Source organism: Nothobranchius furzeri, chromosome 10 (genome assembly GCF_043380555.1).
Source record: "Nothobranchius furzeri strain GRZ-AD chromosome 10, NfurGRZ-RIMD1, whole genome shotgun sequence".
Lineage (NCBI taxonomy): Eukaryota > Metazoa > Chordata > Actinopteri > Cyprinodontiformes > Nothobranchiidae > Nothobranchius > Nothobranchius furzeri.
In genome coordinates this window covers 32,733,959-32,742,989 of record NC_091750.1, presented here as the reverse complement: position 1 = coordinate 32,742,989, position 9,031 = coordinate 32,733,959, and the positions used below count along the sequence as shown (strand labels likewise).

Here is a 9,031-nt window from a genome sequence, read left to right as displayed (position 1 = left end):
TGAAATAATTATTTTAATGTTTAGAGCAGCAGGAACTCCGAGAGGCTGCAGGCGCATCAGTGACTCTGCGGCCGCTGCGCAGGGGGAGGGGGGAGAGGGCTGAAGCAGAAACTACCGTTGTTAAAAGAAATGTGTTTAACTTTGAAAATGTGGGCGCAATTTTAATTGTCAAAAACTCCAGCGAACCATTAGTTCATTTTGCTCAAATAGAAATAGTGGCCTGCCTCTAATTCTGGCCCTCCTTCCAATAAAGGCCTGGAGCTTGATGAGCTTGAGTCAAATACAGGCCCGGGCCTGTATTAGAGGATTTACGGTAATTTACTCAGAACAGCTGGTTGTGTTCGACTGTTTTGAAATTCAAAATGTTTAATCTTTAAAGAAGGGTTCTTTGAGGGCCGCTGACCTGCTCATTTGAGCTGTTTTCTTTCTCCAACACATCTAATTAAATTGGGTTAGTAATTAGAAGGTTTCTGTAGAGCTCAACATTGAATGGGGGCGATTAAACCATCTGATTCAGGTGTGATGGGCATGGAAACAATGAAAACCTTAATGAGGATGACCCTCAAAGACTAGAGTTGGTGATCTCCGGTCAAAAGATGTTTAGCAGGATGTTGTTTCAACAGTAGGATGTAACAGTTTCAGAATGGAAGCCCAGACATCTCTAATAGCGCGTTTCCAACAACCGTTTTGGTGTGGACTGGGAAGGATAGGATCGCAGATATTTCAGTTTCAATTGTAAAACCGGTCCAGACAACCTGCCCAGACCACGCCAGTCACAGGATCTTTTTGGCCCCCTTCTGTTGTAGGTCCAGAAATTTCTGGAGCAGTAGAGTTAGGGCGGAGCAACAACACAGTCCACTGATTGGTTGACAGAAATACGTCACTACTTGCAACAAGCAAAACAAACGGAGTTCCGTAGTTTGTATTTCCATTTGCTGTACATGAATGTGAAAACACGCCAGCAAGTTTTGGTCACCTTCAGAGCTCCATACATTCTTCACCGTCATCGTGAGAGCTTCTAGAGTCCACAGGAGAGGCTAGACGTATCGGTAACCAAGTTTTTATTCTCAGCGAATGGAAGCTGAAGGATCACAGCGAACGTCGGCACAGTGTCGGGCCAAGATGAAGAAATTAAAGCCCAATATAGAAAAGTTAAGGACAGAAACAGCCGGAGTGGATTTTCATTTTTTCGGATGGGAGAAATGTACGGCGTTGCTACGACATGCTGGATACTAGTTATAGCCGAGGCAGGCCTCTGGACTTAGCGACTGCACTCTGGAGTCACATGTGGAGCCTGTGGTAAAGGGTTGCGCATGCCGGTTGTTTAACCCCGCCTGCCGACGTGATGGCCCAAACTACCGTATGATTAAAACGCTCACCTGAAAAGACCCATACCGGAACCCACCGTCCAAAACCAGACCCAACCGTACCAGACCCGGCGATGGAAATACACCCACCCAGCTCCTCCTGGGTGGTGCTGAACTCTTCCCCAGCCATAGAGCATGCTTAGCCCTCACAGGAAGTTCTGGGTCCAGTGAGACTATAAAACCTCAAGAGGAAGAAGAGCAAGAGGCAAAGATGCCCACACCACCTCATAGTACCTTTGGCAGGCTGAGCCTTGCTACCTTCGGAGGAACGTCATTTCACAATCCTGCATCTGTCACTGATTCTGTTCCTAACTTTTATGGACAGAATTTCTAGTCTCAGCCAAGTTGTTGACGGGGATCTGTTTTGGTCGCCTAAGGATCGAGGCTGCTTTTGGCAGATGATGTGATCCTGTTGACTTCATCAGAATGTGATCTGGTTAGGATGCCTCCTGGATGCATCCCTGGTGAGTTTTCCCGGGCACGTCCAACCAGGAGGAGACCTAAAGGAAGACCATGGACACGCTGGAGGGACTATGTCTCTTGGCTGGCCAGGGAAGGCCTTGAGATTCCCCCAGAGGAACTGGCCCAAGGGACTGGGAAGATGGAAGTGTGGGCCTCTTAGGCTGCAGCCCCTACGACCCGACTCCGGATAAGCGTAGGAAAGTGGATGGATGGGCATTCAAAAGCTTCCTATCTAACTATCCAAGATTCATGATGGACATCATGGTTTGAAGAGACCAACAATGCATCATGTTTCATGGCTTCAGAAGAGCTTTCTTTAGTAAATTCAGAAAGATTCAACATACCAAACAGTGTGGCCCGCAGCACTGCAGCCAAGTTTCATTTCATGACTTTTCCTAACTGACAGAACTCCAAGCCACCGTTCCCAGGCAGGAAACACCATTTCTTTGTTCTCTAAACGTTTAATAATTAATGCTCGCTCCTACTCCCTCCATATGCCACCCAAGCTAACTTCACGTCTTCCATCTCCTCTGAACACACCTCTGTTTGCATCATGTTAAATCTCAGTCTTCTGCATAAACCTATTTTGGGAAGAGTGTGTAGATTAGTGGAAAAAGTAATATCAGAAGCTGTGTTTTGGGGATAAAAAGACTTCCAGAGAGGATTAAGTGTTACTTAAAATGTTGGCTTCCCAACAGTAGTGCAGCCAGAGTTTGGGAAGTGTGTGGCCTTTCCCTCATGTGGATTTTCCCAAGGGAGCATGATCCCACTTTGCATCCTTCGTCTTTTAAACTCAGTTTCTCCATTTCATAACGTTTCGGCTCTTTGTTTTTGCCACCTTGACTTGATTCATTTTCCAGTAATTTGACTTTTTTGCTAACATTTTTTTTCTTGTTCCATTTTTGCTGCCAGGACTGCCCTACTCCTACACATACCTGCTAAAATACAACACACAGGGAAGGAAATTCATCTTTTTTTGTGGCCAAACATTTTGTAGAAGCTAGCGCAACGCCAAAGATGAAAAGCGCTGGTAATACATGTTTACAGTATAATAAGGCTGCTTTCACAGTGTGCCAATAGAGATCATAAATGTGAGGTACATCGGACAATTACACAATGAAGTAACCGAACAGCATCATGTTCTCAACACTGAATCACTTCCTGCTAAATTAGGACCACCTAACTTTAATGTTGGGTGTGTCGCTTCCCCTTTACTCATGTTTTGGCATTTCCACTTAGTTTAACGTAGCAGAGCCCAGCCCATGTCCTGGACACAGTTCAGACTCTAACTCAGCGAAGCGAATGCAGCAAACACAAGTAAACCAGACCATGGAAAACAAGCTTTTTGCACTTAATCTGGGAATATATTGACACATTTCGAGTAAAGAATGGAAACAATAAGAATTTTGAGAAGTAGATCTTCTGGACGGTTCGCATTGACATTTTAACTGTCTGTTTATGCAGTTTTGAGATTTACTCTACAGTTTTATAGCCTGGCAAGCCATGTGAATATATGTGAGTACATACACCCCTTCTTTAGATATCAGAGCATTTGAATGAAATGTATTTATAATGGCCTGATCAGTGATGTCACCCTGCTGAAATGGTTGCATGCTGACATCTCAGCCAAATCGTGAAAAGACCGATTTTGTTTTTTAGGTTTTGATTATTTCAATCTGCACTAAATATTTAAATAATACATATATTTAAAAAAATCTTTTTAAGGGGACGTGTTATGCAAAACATACCTTTTTCATCCTTTTGTGCTGCCACGTGGGTCTTTACTGCCTCTATAAACGCTCTAAATTCAAAAGAAACCCATTCACCTGTTTTTCGACAGTGTTTGGTTTTAGAAATGACGTAAACAAGTCGTTTCAAAAAGGCCCGAATTGTGTGATGTCATCAGAAGGAGCTGCTGCTGCTGGAGGAGCAGCGGCTCTACTCCACTTACAGCAGCCAATAAGAGGATGGGTGGGCGTGGCCAGCTCCGGCTTGATTTTTTATGTAACAGAGCCCCGAAATGACTCATTCTGGAAGGTACTGAAACTGTCAAGAATAAAACTGCTGAAATCACTTTTTGTGAGATTGATTTAGTGTAAAAAACTTCATGAACAAGTTTTAATTAATCATAGAAATAGAACAAATGGTAAATGGCCTGTATTTGATATAGTGATCGCTCCTGTAGACACTAACGAAGTCTGGAGAGACCTTTCAGCTTTCAGTGTAAGGAGCTAAAAAGGACGAACACACAGCCAGGAGATACGTGTTGCTTTTGTCTCTACTAAACAGACACTATAGGGGTGCTAAGACAAGCCAAAACTGCCTAGTCTCCCTTTAAATTCTCTTTTCAGAGTATTTCTCTCATCTGATTGGCTGACAAGCATATCACACAAATAGTCTCTCGATCCATTTTTTAGATGGCAACTTTGCGTGTTTATTAATGTGCTTCTGTAGCTACAAACAGCAAAAACACGTTGTTATACAGGTATTACTCTCATGCCATGTGTTCTCATATATTTATAGTTTTAAGACTCACTTGTCCTTGAAAAGTTCATCAGCTCTGCATCAGCCACGGCATTCCTTAAATATGAAGCATAAGCGGTAGTCTACTGTCCACTCCTTGTTCCCTCCTCTCATGACTGATGTCAAGTTGTTGTTGTTGTTGTTGTTGTTAGCCTCGAGGGCAACATGCCGATTATCACTTGTAAGTGGCTTTGGACAAAAGTGTCTGCTAAATACATAAACATAAACATGAACATAAACAACTTATTGGTTAGTTCCGGTCGGCGCTCAGGTTCCTATTGCACGGAGCTCTGTGGGGCGGGGGCAGCAAAATAAATAAATAAAAAGATGTATTGCTTACATTGCATCACAGTAACAGCAAGACAACCATTTTTACGGATTTCGGAAAAATCACACATAATTTCTGAAAGGGGAAAACTCCGGAAAGCTACTTTAATGAAAAAGGGAATCATGTGAGGCCTCAGCCCAGCTCCCAGATTAAGGAAGAACTTGACTCAAAATGATAATTCTGATTAAGTAGTTTTAAAATAACTCCCACGGTCTGGAGTTCCCGGACATTTTCTGTATCCTGTGATGAGTTTCTTTTGTGCTGTCTGCACTTGATGAAGCGTTCTGAGGGATGAGATGATGGAGAACTCCAACCCCTGCAGCTGGAACAAACCCAGTGGGATTGTGGGTAAATATCTCCAGCCATGGGAATGAAACTTCCATCTAAAGTCCGTGTGTTGATGAAGACTTAACCGATTTGCAGTTGCTGCTCAGGCTGTGGGAATGCTCTCACTTTCTGTTGTTTGGGACGTTCCCTCCTTCGGCGCTCCTCAGAAGATGTGTTGCTTGTGTTCGACTCAACTTTTCTCATCCGAGGCAAACATTTGCAGGTAAATGACTGGTTACATGGAACGCTGGCGCTCTGTGAGTTTATTACCTGTTTGGCAACAAACCCACAAACCGACATAACGCGTACGAGTTTGTGACTCTAATCACATAATTGTAGTTCGTAGGCAACGTGGAAGAGTGAGCATTAGTGCACCTTTGCATGTTGTCGTGTAACGGTTTCATGAGAAAAGCTTAGAAGCTTGTGACCCATGCCACACACAGAGGAAGGAAGCCAGACGTTTGCTGGGATTGTGGGTTAGGGTTAGGGTTATGGTTATGGCTAACCCTAACCCTAACCCTAACCCGAGAGCTGCAGACAAAACTGCCATCGCTCCTATTTACATTCAACAATGTAAAATAAATGAGGGAAATCCGTTTTTATTATGCTCTTCATTAAATGTCTCACTACCAATAAGTCCTGATAGGGACTTCAACACACAGATTCTTGATTTTATTTCTTATTGCAGATTTGAACACATCTGAAGAGGAACGACTGAAGATTGGAGGAAAAAGCTGCAAAGACACTGAATATTTGATGTTTTTGTTGTTTCCTGTGCTACTTAAAGGTTTCTGGTTGTTAATTTCATTTAGAAATGAGGAGAAAATAGAGATTATGAAGAGAAAATGGGTCAAACAGCTTTAAATCACTTGCATAGTATATTCGATGCATATCTCAAAGACTTACTGGCAGTTTTTTGTCACACAGAAGCAAACACTGGTGCATTTGACATGAGAGGTTTTCCTGCTGCTTTCTGCCTCCCATTACAGAATTCCAGACATTTTTCCCTGCCTTCTGTCATGGAGCATCACTGTTGCTGCATGCAAATGATCAGCATTTATGGAACAGATACAGTAATCTGTATATGGTCCTGTTCAGTGCCTCAGTAGCCGTGGATGTAAAAGTAACATTTATTGAAAATAAACAAAATGGTCAAATATCTAAACTGATTAAAATCTATGATTGAATCTTTAATCCTTTAATGACAACCAGCATTAATGTAATCAGACTCGGCAGAATTATTCTTCCTCGTTTTGACGGCAGCAGATCCCCCAGAGGCACGGACACGCTCCAGAGGAAGTAAGCGTTTGTTTTCTGCAGCCCAGCGTTTTGATTTTAAACCAGCCTTCTGTTTCTGCTCATTTTTCTTTTGTTTTCCTTCAGAATTCCCCTTTGAGTTCCCAAATTTTCACAAGAATTTTTTTTGCTTGTGTGCAGAATCTTCCTCTCACGAGGAAAAGGGTTATTTTCTGATTCCAGGACGCAAGAGAACAACAGTAATCTGCATCCTCACAGGCAGCCATGACAGGAGACTTTCATCGTGGTGAAATATACTTTTCCCAGCTTGGTTCCATTATGACCTGCTCAATGTTTACAACAAGAGGAAGAAATAAATAAAGTTATTACGTCTGATGACTTTCAGCAGGATGACGAGCACTGATGATAAAAAAGTATCACTAGGGAGAGATGAAAGTTTTGTTGACATCTTACAGTAAGACTCTATTAAATATTAAAGTATTAACACCCTAATCATACTATGTAATGCTTCACAACCCCCCCCCCCCCCCCCCCCCGGCCCTTTGACCTAACCTCAATAGCAGAGGTGTGGACTCGAGTCACATGACTCGGACTCGAGTCATTATTGTAATGACTTGCGACTTGACTCGACTTGCATCTGGTGACTTGATGATTTGAGCACATTTGATATTGTAACACAAAAGTGGCATGACATGGACAAAAATCCTAAATCATTCTTCGTCGCAGTACTTTGTGTCATGGTCTGCGTCCTGCATCCCTCCATGTGTCTCCTGGTGTTCTCCATCCTTTCCAGGTTTTTCCCTTAGGTGTTCTTTGTAGGTTTCTGTGCCCCTCTAGGTCTCCAGCTCCCTCCAGGTTTCCCTCGGGTTTCCCCGTGGTGTTTTCACATTTGGAAATCCCATCCCTGGTTTTCTTATGGTTGTCTTGTTTTCAGGTTTTAGGAGTTCACTTATCTGTAGTTTCTCTGTAGATTTATCGTACCTAGTCAGTTTTCCCCACTCAGCTAATCAGTCTCACCTGATCCCTTCGTATCACTCCCCACACACCTGTCACCTGTTTCCCTGATTGTTTCCCTCTGTGTGTAGGACCCTGTCTGCATCTCAGTGTGGTGTTGGTCCATTGTTTGTGTCAGCCCCCCCCCATGTATCTAGCAACAATTGAATCCACCTGAGCTGCGTTCATGAAAACGACTAAGCCTGGAGTGAACTGGTACGCTAATTCAAGCGAGGATGTTACAAATGAGCCTCGACTTGCTGAACTCGCGTTGTGGAACAGCTGAATTCAGGAGGGAGAGTGTGGGAGGTGATAACTAAACAGGAACAGGTGGGCTGATTACTGATGGGAAGCAGGTGTGCAGAGTGGAGCTAATTCAAACTGAACTAACTGAGGCCTAGTCCACACGTAGCCGGTTTTTTTTTAAAACGAATATCCGCCCCTCCAAAAACTTGCATCCACACCACCTCGTTTAAAAAAAACTCTGTCCACACGTACCCGGATAAATACGTTGTTAAGGACATGCCAGACCTGTAGGCGGCAGTACTTCCCCCGAATTGTATCCAGTCAGCGTAACTTTTCGTCTTCCTGCTTACGTTCAACAAAACATGAAACATGGTGCCCAACTCATTTGTATGGACCGATAAAGACGTAGAGTTGCTCTTAAATGTCGTTTTCGAGTATAAAGTCAACAACACCCAAGAGCTGATAAAAGATTGATAAGACTGATAAAGCGAGCGCAGCTCTGAGGGCATCCATGCTGTCGGCTAGTGTAAACACAGGTCACACACGTGATGTCAGCATTTTTTGTCGCGGAAAGTGACGTTGCGGACCTTAAAACTCCGGTTTTGTCCGTCCACACGCAGACACCCAAAACGGAGAAAACGCAGATCTTCACTTTGGCCGGAGTTTTTAAAAAGATCCGTTTTCATGTGAAAAAACTCCGTTTTCCTGTGGATGACAGGCCAAAACGTAGAAAAATATCTACAGATCCCCGGCTACGTGTGGACAGGGCCTGAGACAAAGGAACAGACCACCACGCATTTTCACAGATTCATGGCTCACATGTTCTCTAACATCTGCCAAACCTAAATGATGCACAACTGGACATGAGAAAATAAAATTGCTGCAATGGCACAAGTTTAAGCTCTTTTTCACTCATTAACTAATGTAAAAAAATATAAAATATGAAGTTAAGTCTTCAGTAAGAACCTCTCTGCCTCTTAAACTTCTATCAAGCCTACGATCAGTTTCCCACACAGTTTGCTGATCTTCTCCTTGTTTAAGGTTGTTTTGTAAATGCTGATGTTGTTTCTGCTCAACTCTCTTGTTTTTATCCCACACCTGCCATCCTGCTCCATCCCAGTTCACCGATCCTGCAGCGTCAAAGGAAAAACACCCGAGGGGGTCGGCTCAGCGGCACGCTCATCAGTGAGACTCTACTGTTCAAACCTGCAAAAGAGGAATTTTGTTGCTGTTTGTGTTCAAACCAAAATTCTGCTGCCACTCTAGCTTGAATGTGACTGTTTTTGGTTAAAATTGGTGCAATCAAACATTTGCATGTTTTGACTCTTGTTTGACAACAAGCCAGGAGGTTTCACTCTTAAGAGGAAGTGAAACCGATCATATCGGTGCTTTTACGAGAGCCACTCTTGGCTGCAAACTGAGGCAGTTGATGATCTAATCTAGCAGATGGGATCATTTTAAATAAACATGTTTATACTTTAAACTACACCAAACACCAGTGATGAGGGAATTTGTGTAACAGAATTCA

At 43.2% G+C, this 9,031-nt stretch overlaps 1 long non-coding RNA gene across 1 annotated transcript; it reads left to right on the top strand.

The window, feature by feature from the left end:
* Positions 1-3,229: 3,229 nt before the first annotated feature.
* LOC129152384 (uncharacterized) lies at positions 3,230-5,917 on the top strand. Its single transcript, XR_008558980.2, has 4 exons — positions 3,230-3,344; positions 4,961-5,028; positions 5,104-5,230; positions 5,696-5,917. It is a non-coding gene; the product is annotated as an uncharacterized lncRNA (long non-coding RNA).
* Positions 5,918-9,031: the final 3,114 nt, after the last annotated feature.